Source organism: Schistocerca americana, chromosome 1 (assembly GCF_021461395.2).
Source record: "Schistocerca americana isolate TAMUIC-IGC-003095 chromosome 1, iqSchAmer2.1, whole genome shotgun sequence".
Lineage (NCBI taxonomy): Eukaryota > Metazoa > Arthropoda > Insecta > Orthoptera > Acrididae > Schistocerca > Schistocerca americana.
The window spans coordinates 867,512,728-867,531,032 of NC_060119.1; positions in this window are offsets into that span (position 1 = coordinate 867,512,728).

Sequence of the window (18,305 nt, forward strand, 5' to 3'; positions counted from 1 at the left end):
TCTGGCCTTAGGTACTTTTCTGCTGCCCTGTGAAGCCGGGCAGTGTCGCTAATAAATTATAAAATGTAAATTTTTCCTTTTCTTAATTCCTCAAATAAATGTTAATAAGCGGCTGGACATTCTGAGTGGTGGAAACGTGTAGAAATCAGGAGGACATAGTGCTATCTTAGAAAGTTACTACCAAAAATAAAAAAATTAAAAAATTCCATGATAAAGATAACGCTAAAGTAACAATACACGGAATAACTATACAGACACATTTGTGAGTTAATGTGAGTTAACGAATAATCGGATGGACGTTATGATTCTGTCCTGTATGGCGTTTCACTGGCAAGACAACTGTCTCCGTGCTCCTCCAAGGATCTTGTTCAGAAGACACAAAAGAAAGCAGCTCGTATCTGAAAGGGAACAACAAAGGCGTCACAACAAAAGACGATAGAGAACTTCGGACGGCGTAAAAAGAGGAAATTGTAATGTACAAAGACTGTGACAAAAATAACACGAATAGCAGAAACGATAAAGGAACTAAAAGGGACAAAGAACTTGGATGATTACGTAACGATGTACAACGGAATCACCCCAACAATTGAAGCTATTTGTGGAATAGCAATATGAAGTTATAACAAACGGAAAAACAAAATTGACAGTTATACCTTAACAAATGAAAGAATATTGTCAGTATGGCTAAAAATATAGAGAGACTACCTCGCAATAATAGATGTATATGCCCTCAAGAAGGAAGGAGAGAAGAAACTATGTATTCTGTGGGCTGGGAGTAAAAATGTGGAGCAACAAGGAGAGGAAGAGGAGGAGAACGGATGGAGAGGGAGAAGGAGGAGATGTACATAAGTAGGGGACAGAGGAGATGGATAGAGTGGAGGAGAAGATGGCAGAGAGAAGGGGAGGGGAAGAAGTGATGGACACTGAGAGGGGAAAGGAGGAGAGAGGGGGGAGAGGAGGAGGGAGAGGGGAGAGGAGGAGAGAGAGGAAAGAGGAGGAGAGAGATGGGTGGAGACCTTAATGCGTCGGGAATTTGCCGAAACCAGAACAAACGAAACATATGGAGGGTGGGTAATGAATAAAAATGGGCATTATTTACGTCACTCTTTAACAAATAACAAAATGAAAATTATTAACCGTTCTTTAGAAAATAGGAGATTCAGGAATTCACATAGAGTGCAAGGGGCCATAAATCGATTATTGACTATGTTATTGTTAACAGAAAACTGGAAGGCCTAGTATGAGATATAAAACTAAATAGAGATGTCGAGACAATCAGATAATTTTCTGTCATTGTTACGGTAAACCTGATCACTAGGTGGAAGAAACAAACTATTGCAAGGAGTAAACACAGGGATGTAGTTTCGAAAGTCTACCTTCTGCAAGAAAAAAATCTCTATTTACAAAATTAATATATGGAAAATAATATAAATACGGAATAGGGAATTTAGGAGGCGAAACAGTGTCAAGATATGAATGAAGATACAGAAAATGGAATTAAAGAGAAACAAAAAGTTTACGTTACAAATCTACAGCTCAATACAGAAGAAACGAAAGAGCTGTATAAAAAGAAATGTAGCTATGCTAAGAAAATAGCGAGATAACTCCATAGAGAATCATGGGATAGAGTGATACCAAGCATTGAAAATGGTCTATGTGGTAGACAAGAGATGGCTTATAAATGCCTGAAGCAACTTGACAAGCAGAAAAACGTTCTGCAGGATTACATGTAATAGAAAAAGGTATTTGTATAAAATACTATCAAGTATTATGGCTAGGAAAGAAGGATATAATTGAACAAACGAAAATATGTCATGACAAAGAAAAATATGATTAAATATTCCAAGGCGACGGTAATACATTGGAGGAGATTCAAGGAGCATTAAAGCAGATGAAAAACAGTAAAACAGCAGGATCTGATAATATTAATGCAGGACTTACTAAATGTGATGGATTAATGTAGAACGGCTGCTTTTGGATTTATTAAATTAATGTTGAAAGTGGAAGGTGGTACCTCATTCTTGGAGAGTGGTGGAAGTAATATCACTCTATAAAAAATGAGATAGAAATTCTTGTGAAAATTACACAGGAATAAGTCTGATGAACACTGAAATAAATTATATACATGAATAATTAATAGCAGTCTGAAAAGAATAGCTCATACCCTCTTACTGGAGGAATAAAATGATTTTAGCACAGGACAATCATGCAGTAATAATATTATAGTAGTGAGGCAGAGAACTGAAAAGAGACAAGAATGTAATCTGAAGATTCTTATTGTTGATTATGAAAAGGCCTTCGATACAGTGAATAAGTATATGCTGTGGTATATAATGGAAAGACAAGGTTATCCTAAACACTTAATACAAGTGATGAAAAGTTTGTGTGTAAATAAGGAAATTTTAATTAATGTAGGCAAAGAGAGAACAGGACTAACAGCAATTAACGAAGGCAGTGACAAGGATGCAGTCCCTCACCCACTTTATTTAATACATTTATTGAGGGAATAGTTAGAAAGTGGAAGCAAGAAGTTAACACAGGATTAAAATTAATTTTTACAAACACCTGTTTAAATGATGTATTCTTCACTAATGACCAAATAATTTTACGAAAGACGGAGGATGATTTACAATTTGCTCTAAGTCGCTTGGGCTCAACAGGAAAACCCTGTAACTTGAAAATATCATAAAACAAAATGGAACTGACCAGTACGTTGAAAAACAATGCTAAATAGAAAACCAGTTGAACAGGTATCCCACTTTCAGTTATTAAGCCGTGACATAAGTTATTACGATGATAATGCTGTTTCCAATATTTTTAAGGAGTTTCAAATGATATGTGGCCTCATCCATAAAGCATTAGCCAATAAAACCAGAAATACAGAAAGACATAATCCTACAAAGTAGTGGCAATGATTTTGTTCACATACGGAACAACAACTAAGAAAGGCCAAAGAAGTATATAGTGAGCTGAAACTTAATTTTTAAGGAAAGCAAACGGACATTCTCTGAGAGATCAAACAGAAAATTCTGAAATAAGGAAAGAATCCATTCATGTCATAAAAGTGAACGCATGCATGTTTATTTCACATCCCCTCCCAAACCACAGGATTGGTCTCAGTTAAACTGGGTACACACATTACTTAATACCGTGGGGTAAGAAGCAGCAACCTCCTATTGGGCTGGGAGTAAAAATGTGGAGCAACAAGGAGAGGAAGAGGAGGAGAACGGATGGAGAGGGAGAAGGAGGAGATGTACATAAGTAGGGGACAGAGGAGATGGATAGAGTGGAGGAGAAGATGGCAGAGAGAAGGGGAGGGGAAGAAGTGATGGACACTGAGAGGGGAAAGGAGGAGAGAGGGGGGGAGAGGAGGAGGGAGAGGGGAGAGGAGGAGAGAGAGGAAAGAGGAGGAGAGAGACGGGTGAAGAGCAGATGGACAGAGAGAGTGGGAGGAGGAGATGAACAGAGAGTGGAGAGCAGGAGGAGATTGACTTGAGAAGAAATGAGCAGATGGACAGATGGGAAGGGCAAATGGACAGAGGGAGGACTACTGGATGGACAGAGAAAGGAAAGAAAAGGAAATGGACAGAGATAGGGAGGGGAATGCGGTAGAGTGAGAGTGGAGGAGGAGGGAATGGACAGAGAAACAGGAGGATATGAACAGAGGAGGGAGGAGGAGATGGAAGAGAGTGGGAGGAGAAGATCGACCGAGAGTGAGGGGGAAGGAGATGGACAGAGGAAGGGGGAGGAAGAGAAAGACAGAGTGGGTGGAGGAGACGAACTTAGAGGGAGTGAGGAGGAGATGGAGAGAAGATGGACTGAGAGGGATGTGGGAAGAGATGGACAGAAGGGTGGAGGAGCAGATGGATAGAGAGATGGGGGGAGGAACAGATGGACAGAGAGAGGGACAGGAGAAGATGGACAGAGAGTAGGGGGTGGTGATGGTGGACAGGAAGGAGGAGATGGACTAGTGGATGACTGGAATTAATGTGTACCCAGGTAGCGCTGGGTTCTCAGCTAGTTAAATACATTTTGTACGAATGAAAGAACAATGTGGAAAACCATATGTGGGCAGGACATTCTTGTGCACTGGTGTAAAAACAGAGCTATCACATGGCTTCTCTCAGTAGGTATCAGTTTTCACTACTAAAGCGGTGACCATAGTGTCAGCTCTCCACATCGTCAGGCAGCTAACATTGAACAGCACGTTGGTTGTATCGTACATGTTAAGTGAGCTACTAGCAGTCCTGGTGGACAGCAAAATTAATCCCATAAGCGCAGTATACACTGATGACACTATGACAACTGCTCACCGCGAAATTAAATGTTACCTGGTGGCGATGCCAGCACCTTATTCTGTAAAGAGTGTAAATAAGCGGAGCAGAGAGGAATGGGGAATGATTCTAACAATGGTACTGGCCACAAATGAAGGAAATCACTAGCATAAACGACTTTGACAAAGGGCAGATTGCTATGACCAGATGCCTAGAAAAGAGAATCTCGGAAAGGCGAAGCTGGTCACCCACTCGCGTGTTACTGTCCTGAGCATTCTCTGGAAACCTCATGCAAACTATAACACATAGATTAGTACCAATAACACATAGCCAATAACCCATTACAAATAATCTGTGACCAATAAAATACAGCTGTAACCTAGAACCCAGAATCCGGATGCTGTAAAAGCACAATCCATACACCACAAACCATAAAACATAAAGTCTGTTCAGAAAACACGGCGGTTGGACACGTGCTCACTCTGTAAAACAGGCTACGGTCTGTGCCAGATCTGACGACAGAGTACAGTACTGGTGCAGGCACAAGTGTTTTGGAACACACCAGCGCACTTTCTGTGACGTTGGGTTCTGCAGCAGAAGACCCTTGCGTGTTCCGATGCTGACCCTGTAGCATCGTCATTTACAATTGCAGTGAGCAGTTATAGAAATTGAACCGTGGATCAAAGAAAACTTGTGGCACGGCCGGGTGAATCAAGCTGCTTATCGCACCAGGTTGGTCGTATCTAGGAAAACCAAAGACCTTAAACTACACACTTGAGAGATAATGCGATGTTATGTTCCAGTTAAATGACTTCATAGTGAACTGTTATCAGCTGCTGTGTGCTTTGTGTACCAAGGGGGAAATGAGGGGAGTGATTCGTTTTCTATGCTCCGATAGCCCTAAAGGTGCGAAGCTTATTGTCAGAGATCATTTGCAGTGTATCTGTCTTCGTGAGGAACAAATTTGCAGTTGGGTAAATCGCTTTAATATGCAGTTGTATCTGTCGGCGACGGAGAGCATTTGGGTTGGCCATTTACTTTGGAAATGAAATGGAACATCAAGATCGCTCAAAGAATGATATGCGATGATCGTTATACCAGAATTAATTACGCATGAGCTGAACATTAGCCATGGTTCACCATTTTCAATTGTCCTTGAATTTCTAGACTTTCGCAAAGTTTCTTTTCCTTGGATACCACAACTGAGAGGTTAATACTAACAGGAACATTTGCAAAGATCGAAATCACATCTTGAAGAAGAAGGAATAGACTTTCGCAGTCGAATATTAACCACTGATACGTTTATCACTACGAACCACAGAATAAGGATTAGAGCACGGAATGAAAATATTTATCTTCGCTTACGTCATGGACGTTCAAAAACCTCCTCCAGGAATGTTGATGACACAGTTTTGTGGTATAAAAAGCTCACGTCTGATCCGTTACACAAACGGCCAACAGTGACAACCACTGTGAGCTACTGTAAGATCTGAAACAAAACATCCGAACGAAGAGGAGAAGAAAACTTTCGAAAGATGGTATTTTCTCTCAGGAAGATGTCCGCTCTTACGCAGCTGAGAAAAATAATCAATTGCATTCAGAGCCTTGCGTCTGAGCTACTCGGGCACAGCTGTACAGTCCTGACCCAAGTGCAAGTGATTTTTCACCTTTTTGGTGCCATTAAGGAGCACCTGCGTCAATCCATGTTATCGTTGACGAGGCTGCGGAGGCGGTGCCAGAATGAGTGTACATGGTGCCGCAAAGCTACATACGTGAAGGAACTACGAAGCTTCTCAATAAATGAACAAGTGCATAAAGATTATACAGAGGAAGAGTGCTGCTCGTAATATTGTCTTTCCAATAAAAAGTTTATTTTTTCTTGAAAATTGCCTTTACAATTTTGATTTACCCCCGTAGGCAAATACCAATGATATAATTATTCTGAAATTTGCTCGTCTCACATGTTGGTAACCGGCGAGCCCTGAAGCTGCCTGAGGTTTGAGTAGCAGCAATCGCTGGCCGCTCTCGTAGTGGGGAAGCAACAGGTGAGAAGGGCCCCTAGCGACTCGGCAGCCCGGCACGCTCGCGCACAGTAACCACCACCGTGGGGCGGCCATACACAAAGTTATTATTGGCTGCCTGCCGCAGATAAGCTTGTGTACTCAGGGCGCCGAGTGCGTGCTCAGTGGGGATAAACTTATGTCGTCTTTACCTCCCTTTCTGGCTTTCTTCATGTCAGCGGCAGACGTGAATCTCATTTTATTGCGGACGCGAAGAAAAGCAGAATCGCAACTCGTGAGGATAACGTGGCAAGGGCCTAATACGATTTCCCAGAGAGGGGTCAAAATAAGCGAATACGTTCCTCAGATTATACGTAGATACTCCACCGTTTCTAAGAAAACAACGGTAAAAGTTTTCGAGATACTTTATGTGCCTTTTAGAGAGCAAACAGTACATCCAAATTGAAGGCAAAGTGAATAGTGTCGCGGATGCACTCTTCTATACCACGTGCTCGAAACCCGATTATTATATTTATTTCTCATATATCAACCCATGTCATTAGAAGATTACAGCACGAAAGCTTTCCAATGTGTATCGAATAACGTTGCCCTTACTCGTCTATTAATTGTACGTCTGATAAACAAATTAAAGAAAGTAAATGAATTAGAAAATACCTGTAGGTGAAATTCCTGTAGTGTACCTTGATTCTCAATCAATTCCAATTATTTTATGGAAACATGATCCATTACGCGTGATTTGCCGCAATATTATTGCCAACATGTGAAATTTTCAGCAACGTTAACGACGCTTCTTTCCCGAGTCAGATTCAAACCAGGGAATATCACGGTGGGAAACCTGTCTTCAAGCGATGCCTGTGGTGTCCGGATTTTCTGCGTTTCGGATGTTATATGATCGGTACCAACCAAGGGCATGCACTAATACTTCCTGAGGAATAAACCTAGTTCGCAGTGGCTAACACGCTGGACTCGCATTCGGGAGGACGACGGTTCAATCCCTCGTCCGGCCAGCCTGATATAGGTTTTCCGTGATTTCCCTAAATCGCTCCAGGCAAATGCCGGGATCGTGCCTTTGAAAGGGCACGGCCGATTTCCTTCCTTGTCCTTCCCTAATCCGATGAGACCGATGACATCGCTGTCTGGTCTCCTCCCCCAAAAAACAACAACAATAAACCTAGTTATAAGATATAAGAACTGATATGGGATCTAAATGTAAGATTATGAGAATTTAAAATGATTGTATTCCCTGAAAATACTGTACGCGCATGTATTATTTAATATTCGTAATTGTATGACATTGTGAAACCCAGCTATAATTTTACAATTAATACACTGAAGCGCCAAAGAAACTGGTATAGGCAAACGTATTCAAATACAGAGATATGTCAACAGCCACAATACGGCGCTGCGGTCGGCAGCGCCTATATACAGGGTGTTTCAAAAATGACCGGTATATTTGAAACGGCAATAAAAACTAAACGAGCAGCGATAGAAATACACCGTTTGTTGCAATATGCTTGGGACAACGGTACATTTTCAGGCGGACAAACTTTCGACATTACAGTAGTTACAATTTTCAACAACAGATGGCGCTGCAAGTGATGTGAACGATATAGAAGACAACGCAGTCCGTGGGTGCGCCATTCTGTACGTCGTCTTTCTGCTGTAAGCGTGTGCTGTTCACAACGTGCAAGTGTGCTGTAGACAACATGGTTTATTCCTTAGAACAGAGGATTTTTCTGGTGTTGGAATTCCACCGCCTAGAACACAGTGTTGTTGCAACAAGACGAAGTTTTCAACGGAGGTTTAATGTAACCAAAGGACCGAAAAGCGATACAATAAAGGATCTGTTTGAAAAATTTCAACGGACTGGGAACGTGACGGATGAACGTGCTGGAAAGGTAGGGCGACCGCGTACGGCAACCACAGAGGGCAACGCGCAGCTAGTGCAGCAGGTGACCCAACAGCGGCCTCGGGTTTCCGTTCGCCGTGTTGCAGCTGCGGTCCAAATGACGCCAACGTCCACGTATCGTCTCATGCGCCAGAGTTTACACCTCTATCCATACAAAATTCAAACGCGGCAACCCCTCAGCGCCGCTACCATTGCTGCCCGAGAGACATTCGCTAACGATATAGTGCACAGGATTGATGACGCCGATATGCATGTGGGCAGCATTTGGTTTACTGAAGAAGCTTATTTTTACCTGGACGGCTTCGTCAATAAACAGAACTGGCGCATATGGGGAACCGAAAAGCCCCATGTTGCAGTCCCATCGTCCCTGCATCCTCAAAAAGTACTGGTCTGGGCCGCCATTTCTTCCAAAGGAATCATTGGCCCATTTTTCAGATCCGAAACGATTACTGCATCACGCTATCTGGACATTCTATGTGAATTTGTGGCGGTACAAACTGCGAACACCTCGTGGTTTATACAAGATGGTGCGCGGCCACATCGCACGGCCGACGTCTTTAATTTCCTGCATGAATATTTCGATGATCGTGTGATTGCTTTGGGCTATCCGAAACATACAGGAGGCGGCGTGGATTGGCCTCCCTATTCGCCAGACATGAACCCCTGTGACTTCTTTCTGTGGGGACACTTGAAAGACCAGGTGTACCGCCAGAATCCAGAAACAATTGAACAGCTGAAGCAGTACATCTCATCTGCATGTGAACCCATTCCGCCAGACACGTTGTCAAAGGTTTCGGGTAATTTCATTCAGAGACTACGCCATATCGTTGCTACGCATGGTGGATATGTGGAAAATATCGTACTATAGTGTTTCCCAGACCACAGCGCCATCTGTTGTTGAAAATTGTAACTACTGTAATTTCGAAAGTTTTTCTGCCTGAAAATGTACTGTTGTCCCAAGCATATTGCAACAAACGGTGTATTTCTATCGCTGCTCGTTTAGTTTTTATTGCCGTTTCAAATATACCGGTCATTTTTGTAACACCCTGTAAGACAACAAGTGTCTAGCGCAGTTGTTAGATCGGGTACTGCTGCTACAACGGCAGGTTATCAAGATTTAAATGAATTTGAACGTGGTGTTATAGTCGATGCACGAGCGATGGAACATAGCATCTCCGAGGTATCGATGAAGTGGGGATTTTGTCGTACGACCATTTCACGAGTGCACCATGAATACCAGGAATGCGGTGAAACATCTAATCTCTGACATCGCTGGGGTCGGAAAAGATCCTGCAAGAGATTACCCACTTGTGCTTCAAGTTCTGGCATCTTGCGTGCTTGGTGCGTATGGGAGGGGAAGGTCCGCAATCTTCTAGCTAGGTGGAATCCAGGAGGGGCTCGTGTTGGAATGACAATGATATCTTCAGAGTCAGGATTGGATGCAAAATATTCATTCTGGCATGCTGTTTCTGGCTGGAATCCTTTGGAAGTGAGTCTTTTGCGAAGTCGCCAGGAGCGTTTTCTAGACTTGAGTCGTCGCTTTTAGACGGCCTCACAATCCTGGTGTAGCGGCAGCTCGAGATTTCTGGAACATTTTTCCCATTCTCTTTTCTACGCGACTTGACGTAGTATCTTTGTGGTTCTCTATTAGACAGAACGGGTAGCAATTGTGTGAGTGTTGATTTTATTGAGCCAGATATTTCTCATGGCCACATTCAGATGTGTGTCAAATACGTCTGAACGAGCACTATTTAAACATAATCGGCAGCAACATTAAGCAACTGAGTACACAAGTGAGAGGTCAGTTGTTTTCAGAACTGATGACTTAGTTCCCCAACGTGCTTCAGAGAGTTTGTATAATATGTTGCTTTTGTTTCATATTTTTAAGGCTGTTTCAGTTAGGTGTTTTCAGTATGTTAGGGAGGGATCCAGGGCCACGCTAAGTTATTTTTGAAATGGGTTATATGACAGTAAATGATTTCTGAATGCAAGTGGTTCAAATGCCTCTGAGCACTATGGGACTTAACATCTGAGGTCATCAGTTAGACTTAGAACTACTTAAACGTAACTAACGTAAGGACATCACACACATCCATGTCCGAGGCAGGATTCGAACCTGCAGCTGTAGCAGCAGCGCGGTTCCGAACTAAAGCGCCTAGAATAGCTCGGCCACAACGGCCGGCATCTCAGGATATCCGAGCTCGGGGCGCAACTTCGGCAGAGATTATACTGCTCTAAGAGTATTGTTAGATCGAAAACTTCGACTGCCGATTTCTCAGAAACGTTCGAGAAGTACGGATGAGCCGAGGCTCTCGTTCCCTTGTTTTGGCTCCTCTTCCATTGAGCGAAGTTTCTGGGAAATTGGTTTGTTTCTCTTCGTTAGTATTGCTAAATGTACTCTGTTGTGGCGCGAGGTTGCTGGAACGGACGAAATTACAGACGTAATGCATTTCCGCTAGTGAAATTTTCCGGGTTATAAAGCAGCTTCCATGCACTCTACTTATGAACAGTCCACAGCAGTAAGCATCGCAAGGAAAGCGTCTGGCTGCAGGTGCAGGTGGGTGTTCAGTTTTAACTGCTAACTGCAGCTGCGAGACAGACCGATAGTAAAATGAATGAAGTGCCACGGAGATCCAGCTACAATTAATTTCTGGCATGTAATCGAGCTCCATCAGTAGTTCCCAAATCCACAATTCCTGTGGACATACAAAACCTGACAAAGAGCATATATATGTGGTGTCTGTGAATCTATGAATCAAGACAAAAAGGAATTAAAAACAAAAGCTGACAGCGGGCACTGACTTACACTATGTGATCAAAAGTATTCGGACACATGGCTGAAAACGACTTAAAAGCTCGTGGCGCACTCTATCGGTAATGCTGGAATTCAACATGGTGTTGGCCCACCCTTAGCCTTGATGATAGCTTCCACTCTCGCAAGCATACGTTCAGACAGGTGCTTGAAGGTTTCTTGGGAGATGGCAGCCCATTCTTCACGGAGTGCTGCATGAGGAGTGGTATCGATGTCGGTCGGTGAGACCTGGCACGAAGTCGGCGTTCCAAAACATCCCAAATGTGTTCTATAGGATTCAGGTCAGGACTCTGCGCAGTCCAGTCCATTACATGGATGTTACTGTCGTGTAGCCACTCCGCCACAGGCCGTGCATTGTGAACAGGTGCTCGATCGCGTTGAAAGATGCAATCGCCACCCCCGAATTGATCTTCATCAGTGGGAAGGAAGAAGGTGTAGGCCTGTGCTGTGATAGTGCCACGCAAAACAACAAGAGGTGCAAGCCCCCTCCATGAAAAACACGACCACACCATATCACCACCGTCTCCGAATTTTACTGTTGGTGATACACACGCTGGCAGATGACATTCGCTGTGCACTCGCCATACCCACACTCTGCCACTGGATCGCCACATTGTGTACCGTGATTCGTCACTCCACACAACATTCTTCCACTGTTCCATCGCGCAATGTTTACGCTCCTTACACCAATCGAGGCGTCGTTTGACACTTGCCGGCGTGATGTGTGGCTTATGAGCAGCCGCTCGATCCAAGTTTTCTCACCTCCCGCCTAACTGTCATAGTACTTGCAGTGGATCCTGGTGCAGTTTGGAATTCCTGTGTGATGACCTGGATAGATGTCTTCCTGTTACACATTACGACCCTCTTCAACTGTTGGCGGTCTCTGTCAGTCAACAGACGAGGTCGGCCTGTACGCTTTTGTGCTGTACGTGTCCCTGCGCGTTTCCACTTCACTATCACATCAGAAACAATTGACCTAGGGATGTTTAGGAATGTGTAAATCTCGCGTACAGACGTATGATAAAAGTGGCACTCAATCACTTGACCACGTTCGAAGTCCGTGAGTTCCGCGGAGTGCCCCATTCTTCTCTCTCACGATGTCTAATGACTACTGAGGTCGCTGATATGAAGTACATGGCAGTATGTGGCAGCACCATGCACAATATGGAAAACGTATGTTTTTGGGGGTGTTCGTGTAGTTTTGATCACATAATGTATATCAATGAGGCAAGCTGAAAACTTATACCGGATCGGGATTCGAAAACGGGTCTCTTGTTTACTGGACAGATGCACTCATCACCACACAGTCTGGCATGGCAGTCACCACAACCGCACGGACTACGCGACTGATGGGTGACTCGCTAGGGTAATCATGCGGTTGTGGTGACCACAGTGTCCAGATGGCATCTTCGCCTGTACATCTGCCTAATAATCAGGAGACCTGAGTTCGAATGCCGATTTCGCACTCATTTTCAACTTGTTCCGTTGATATAAATCAGTGGCTACTGGCAGCTAATGTCTTTAATTCCTTTACGTCTTGGTCAAAAGCGTCTGGGCGCTCCTAAGTAATGCGGAATGGACCACTAGATGTGCCACAGTCAGTCCAGCCATTATAAGAGAGGGTTGGAAGCTTTTGATGTCAGCAGTCGAGCTGTGACAGCAGAATGGAATGGGCAGAAGTGCTGAGAGGTTCACGCAGCGCGTTGCCCCGTCAACCATGTTGAGAGATCTGACACCCAGTATTCCTGGATACCAGCCTCATGTCTCAGAGACTCTGCACACAATTTTGTAGGCATGGTGGCTTGGCGGATGATGTTCTTCCACTTTTCCTGTATGTGATATAAATCTTCGAAATGGTGCTCTTAAAACAGTAGACACTTCGATTTCCTTGGTTACGGAAGCACCCACCACGCGAGCTCCAACAGCTCCAACGGCTCCGACATAATGCACTCACGACTGCACAGAACACTAACCACGACTGACACTAGAAACGTATTGAGAACATTGCACAGGAGACTTTCGCTGTCAAATACAACAGCCAAACTGTAAGCTTGATTAGCATCAAAATTTGTGTTCAAGCCTCCATCTCTCGCCATGTTTTAATTTTTTTTTTTTTTTTTTTCTCTTTCGTTCTTTCATCCACCTCGACCCGTTGGGCGAGGAATGGGCCGTCAGCAGATACGGTTTAGCGGTCTTCATCCACATGAGAGTAAACATTTTACAACATAATATAAGCACTGGACATGGTGATTGAGAGAAATGCATATTTCACACGTTAAAAAGACAGATAAAATGGTTCAAATGGCTCTGCGCAGTATGGGACTTAACTTCTGAGGTCATCAGTCTCCTAGAACTTAGAACTACTTACACCTAACTAACCTATGGACATGACACACATCCATGCTCGAGGCAGGATTCGAACCTGCGACCGCAGCAGTCGCGCGGTTCCAGACTGTAGCGCTAGAACCGCTCGGCCACTCCGGCCGGAAAAAGACAGATCCTTAACTGCATAATTTCAAATGTAAAAGCCTGATTTGTTGATTAATTACTGACACAGATGGATGGAAAATGAGTGCTGCACACTGATATATAAAAAGAAATGGACATTGCATAAATTGAAATGTGTTGACTGATCAAAATACATATGTGGAGGAATATCATGATGGGTGGATGTAGATTGCCAGGGATTAGCGTATTATAGGAATGTACATTCAAGGGTTCAAATGGCTGTAAGCACTATGGGACTTAACATCTGAGGTCATCAGTCCGCTAGAACTTAGAACTACTTAAACCTAAGTAACCTAAGGACATTAAACACATCCATGCCCGAGGCAGGATTCGAACCTGCGACTATAGCAGAAGCGCGGTTCCGGACAGAAACGCCAAGAACCACTCGGCCACAGCGGCGAGCTCATTAGGGTAGTGTGCAGGAGGTTGTTTGTGTGGATGGACATTTGGAGGACGAATTTGAGAAGAGTAGTAAGGGATGTAGTCCCGGACCCACACTAAGGAAGTAATTGGAGTGGTAACGAAGGGAAGCCTGATAAGAGGAGAGAGATAGGGATCTTCTAGGTCTAGTAGAATGGATACGTACCATGGTGGATTTCGTGGTCGACAAGTGAAGGCGATTAAAGTATGAATGGGATAGGTCTTGGGGAATCTGGAGGTGTAGTGTTGGGATGATATAGTGGTAGAGGCGTGTCAGACGGCCATGATGAGTGAGCAGGGAGGAAACTAGGGGGAGGATAGTGTCGAGATTACGGGTAATGTAGGATATTCTGAAATGTTGAAGATGGAAGAGCAGGGTGGATGAATTTGTGAGTTGCCAGAGGATTCGGGTGGGTAAGCGGATTCGAAAGGCTAGGCGGAGTGCGTAACTTTTTCGATGTTTTTGTCTAACTTCTTTACTTGTGTGCGTGATACGTACGTTATTGAGCCGAGTGCTGCGTTAGAGTGCTTATTATCGCGTTTAAGGTGGTGAAAGTTAGTCAGAGTGTTTCTGAGTCACGAATGAACGTGTGCCTTATTACAGAAATTTTCACAGGTTTATTAGGACACAATAGGAGGTTCAGAGTTAAGAAGCTTTCGCTCGCAGAGACGAAGGATACCTGCTGGCGGACTGTCGTACTAGGCACAGTGGTGGGTTCGTCAACAGACGAGCTAACTGCTGCTCCAGAGAGGTGGCTATTACACGAGTCCCACCTGGCCGCCGTGTTATTACCGCCGTAAACAGAGCTGTGGACTGGCGCTCTTGTCGCTGTGCGTTAAGCCGCGCAGACTTCAATCTGCGTCCTCTCCCCGTGTTTACATGACACAGAGCTGACTCGCACGCCGGCGCTGCCAGCGCTCCGCTGGGTAACAGCCTGGGACTCGTGGCAGCCGTTTATGCACCATTTGTGACTTGCCTGCATACTTGCTTTAAAGCGTGTTTTAATGGTTTGGTGCATAAGTTCGTAGCGTTGGTGCTCTGGTTGCTACGGTTTTATTTATCGATTGTCATTATTTGTTTGTAGTTCACTGTTGCTATTTGAGTTCACGTATCGTCATTCTGTCATGTGGAGATAGTGAGTGGAGCTGTGGGCGCTAGAAAATAGAGTGGCGAATGGAGAAATCGGTATGTTTCTGGCATATTCTTGTGTTTGACTTCATGAGAGGGGTGACAGTATACACAGCCAGAAACATTTGCGTCGTATATGCGGACAGAATACGGTAAGAAAATGGTTTTCTCGTTTTAAGGTGGATCGCTTTTACATTAGTGACTCTCGACATTGAGAAAGACTTTCGGGTTTTGATGAAGATCGTTTAAATGTATTAATTCACAATTATCCACGTCAGATTTAAAGTGGGCCGGCCGAAGTGGCCGTGCGGTTAAAGGCGCTGCAGTCTGGAACCGCAAGACCGCTACGGTCGCAGGTTCGAATCCTGCCTCGGGCATGGATGTTTGTGATGTCCTTAGGTTAGTTAGGTTTAAGTAGTTCTAGGTTCTAGGGGACTAATGACCTCAGCAGTTGAGTCCCATAGTGCTCAGAGCCATATGAACCATAAGCCATTTAAAGTGGCAAATGTGATGGACAGTGATCACTCCAGCATCGAGCGACATTTTAATGCAATGGCGGAGGTTCAATACTCGTATGTATGGCTACCGCACGCTCTAAGCCAAAATCATGAAAATCGTCATATGCGCGTCTCTGTTAGCCCCTCATCGACTGTCTCGTGAACAACACCGACCATTACTACTCGTATACGAGAAATGATGTCTTTCTGCTAACATAGGGAAAAGAAAGAAATGATTGAGCCCAAACGTAGCAGTATCCCCCAGTGCAAAGACCAGCTCGCGTCCACCTGAGATAATTTTATGCACCTGGTTGAACAGCGACACCATAGTTTACTACGAACTTTTCCCCCAAGGTGTAACCATCACTAATGATATTTATCGTCAACAACTGAGACGTCTTGCAGACGCAGTCCAATTACAACAACCAGGAAGACTGCGAAGTGATGCAACTCCACGGTAATGACCGCCCACATTCTGCTAGACTGACAAAAAAGGGTGTACAGGAGTTGGGTTGGGAAGTCATCACGCGCTCACCCTATTCACCTGATCTTGATCTCTCAGATTTTCACGTTTTCCGCTCACTGTTTAACAATCTTAAAGAAACTTCTTTCCCGGATGAAAATGCGCTCCGAATATGGATCGACGAGTTCCTCGCTTCAAAACCACGTGATTTCTACGGTCGCTGAATACAAAGATGGCAGATTATTGTGAATACTGATGTACAATATTGATGACTGAAGTCTCTGTACGTGAATATGTTGTGTTTACTATTTAAAACTGCAACGTACCTATGCACCAATTCAATACAAGGTATCCGACCTGGCGTCACTATTCATCTACATCTACGAGTGTTGGAACTTTAGTAGTGGCAACTATTTATTTACAGTTCGTACAAAATAGATACGTGTTTCAAAGTTTTACTGACCTTCAAAGTAGTCACCAGCATTGCGTATAACCATTTGCACAGCGATGTAGAAGTCGTAGGATACTCTTAGCAGTGCCAGTTGTGTTGACAGTTCGAGCGGCGCGGTCTATTGCCCGTCGAAGTTGTAGCAGTTCTGAAGCGAATGCCGTGAAGTGTTTCCTTCAGTTTAGAAATCGAGTTGAACTTGACGAGGGCTTAAGTCAGGAGAGTGCAGTAAGTGGTATAGCGCTTAGCAGCCCCATCAGTCAAACAAATTAGTAAACAGCTTGCACTGTACGTGCTTGAGCATTGTCCTGCAAAATGATGGTCAGGTCCTGCAGAAAGTGTCATCACTTCTGTCTCTAAGGTGTTCATTTTTGGGACACAACATACGACCAGCTAAGAAGATCCTACGACTTCCACATCTCTGGTAACTGTTTGTACACAATGCTGGTGACTACTTTCAAGGTCAGTAAAACTTTGAACCACGTATCTACATTGTACAGGCTGTTAATAAGTAGTTGCCACTATTAAAGTTCCAACCCTCGTACATCTACATGATTACTCCGCTATTCACATAAAGTAACTGGCAGAGGGTTCAGTGAACCACCTTCAAGCTGTTTCTCTACCGTTCCATTCTCGAACGGCGAACAGGATAAACGAGAACTTAAATTTTTCTGTGCGAGCCCTGATTTCTCTTATTTTATCGTGATGATCATTTCTCCCTATGTAGGTGTGTGCCAACAGAATGATTTCGCAATCGTAGGAGTAAACTGGTGATTGAAATTTCATGATAAGTTCCCGTTGCAACATAAAACGCCTTTGTTTTAATGGTTGCCACTTCAATTCACGTATCATATCTGTGGCACTATCTCCCCTATTTCGCGACAGTACAAAACGAGCCGCCCTTCTTTGTACTTTTTCGATGACATCCGTCAGTTCTACCTGATGACCGTTGACAGAAATATTTCTGTCAACGGTGAGCAATAATTTGAAACATTACGTCTGTCGTTGTGGTACTATTGATAGTTCAACCGCCTTTCGTCTTCAGCATACTGGAGGTGCACAGAAAGGGTGTGCATTATCACCCACACTATTTAATATTTGTATAGACGATATTCTAGACTGATTACAGTAACGGGCACCACCTGGAATTCAGTTAGGAGGGACCACTTTGAATGTGATGGCATATGCTGATGACTTAGTGCTGTAAAATACTGAAGATAATCTTCACATAGTTATTTAGTACATGCTAGTAGCATTGACATTCCACGGCAAACGCTCGGAAGGAGTAAAAATGATTTCGGATGACAGAATATAGAACAGTTAAATATTTTAATTATTCGTTCTGTGTTGTCTCGTATGATTACGACAGAGACATAATTAACAAGTTACGAAGATACCAAGCAGTGTGCGGAACTGTTCGAAGAATACTGAAAACAACATGGACCGAAACACAGCTGAAGTCATACAAGATGATGATAGTGCCGATATTTTATATGACTGTGAAACGTGGGCATTATGACACAGACCACAGACCTAAACAAGTCACAGAAATTAAATTCCAGTACTGGATCGCAAAACCCCTACGTCAAATAAAAAACTGGGATATACGTTTTGCAATACCGGGAAAAAATGGACGAATGCAGCAAAGAACTGGAAAGAGCGTTTAGAAAGAATTTTCAATTCAAGGATTCCGAAAATAGCACTGTCATACGAAACCATTGGCCCAGGAAGACCGAGGCAAAGATAGATTGAGGTCTGAACGGGTCGAAAAGCCTAATCCCTGAAAGGATGATGAAGATGATGTTCTCCAATATATCGAGGTAC